This window comes from Nannospalax galili, unplaced genomic scaffold (genome assembly GCF_000622305.1).
Source record: "Nannospalax galili isolate Female #2095 unplaced genomic scaffold, S.galili_v1.0 scaffold777, whole genome shotgun sequence".
Classification (NCBI taxonomy): Eukaryota; Metazoa; Chordata; class Mammalia; order Rodentia; family Spalacidae; genus Nannospalax; species Nannospalax galili.
The window spans coordinates 5,773,480-5,774,832 of NW_008341810.1; the positions used below are offsets into that span (position 1 = coordinate 5,773,480).

The window sequence follows — 1,353 nt, forward strand, 5'->3', positions numbered from 1 at the left end:
AACTGTAAACCTAAAAATGTACAGCCAATTTTGTAAGAGATGCAGCCTAGCTCAGAAAATTGTTATTGAATGTCAATGGTGATGTAATGAAATGCTTCTTCTAAGTATGTGGTTATTAAATAAATAATTTAAAAAAAAGCAGAAGCGAGGTCCTCACAGCAGGCAGCAGATTAGCTCACAGACCTCCAACCCAAGATCCTGAGCGACAGTTGGGAAGCTTCATAGCTTCACAGGACAGCTTTATACCACTGTCCTCTAGTTTATTTCCTGAAATCTGTAGTCTTTTCAGATTCCTAATGTTGTTGAGGACTGCAGCCAGGTCTTGGCTGTCACTGGGTGATGATGATGGTCAGCTGACACCACTTGGGCTTCTTTGTGGGCAGCCAGGTCGGTGTAGCTCCAATGGTGTGCATGGGTGGCTATGCTGCCGCATCTCTGCCCCTCTAGTGCACATGGGGACCAGGCTGGCAGGGCTCCGATGATTTGTATGGGTAACTAGGCCACTTCCACCCTGCTGGTGTGCATGGGTGGCCAGGCCAGCGTGGACTCCCAGTTATTTTCCCTTTTACTTGACGAATCCTAAGTTCAGAATTCTGGGTCGGTATGGAAGCATCAAGATTTTTCTGGCCTCCATCTCACGGAGATCTGACTGCTTCTTGGCAGAGTGCTGGGATTAAAGGTGTGGCCAGCATAAGCATCAGTATTCTTAATAATACAATGAAGAAGCCCAGACTCATATTTTAAGTCCCTACGCCAAGAGTTGCTGTCACTGTCCCTGCTGTGCCGCCATCTTGGCTCTCTGTTTTCTTTCTTATTTGCCAAATGCAGAATTTTGAGCTCAATACAGAAGTGCTATGGTCAGGTAAATATTCATCTTATGTGATAAAGTTCCTCACATGGTCCAGCAGAAAGACTCAGTCTCTTGGGAGTTGGTGCGCCGCAGGCCTGGAGGGGCAGCCTCATTCCTATGCCTTCTTTTCTCTCCACACCATGACTTTGAGCTGCCTTGTCACATTCCTTCTTGTATGCATCAAAACTCATACTAAACAATGAGTTCTGGCTGTGAAAGAGGGTTCTGGCACCTGTCTTTCATGCCTTTGTCCACCAGTTGAACAGATAGGCACTCTGAGTGCTAAACATTTACTCTTTTGGGTCTGGCAGAGTTCATTTAGCATAAAGTTTCTGAGGTTCCTCCATTTTGTATCACATGTTGGAACCTCATTCTTTTACATAGCTGAATAATATTTCATTGCAGATGTTTACAGTGGGCACTTGGGTGTTTTTACCCTTTGGCTATGGGAACAATGCTTCAGCAACCCTTAGCTTATACCCACCTGTTTGAGTGCTTGTTTT

At 45.2% G+C, this 1,353-nt stretch overlaps 1 non-coding gene across 1 annotated transcript; it reads right to left on the reverse strand.

Annotated features, from left to right (window-relative positions):
• Positions 1 to 1,010: 1,010 nt before the first annotated feature.
• Positions 1,011 to 1,134, reverse strand: LOC115071087. The gene has a single exon (XR_003850202.1). It is a non-coding gene; the product is annotated as a small nucleolar RNA SNORA40 (small nucleolar RNA).
• Between the last annotated feature and the right edge of the window lie 219 nt (positions 1,135 to 1,353).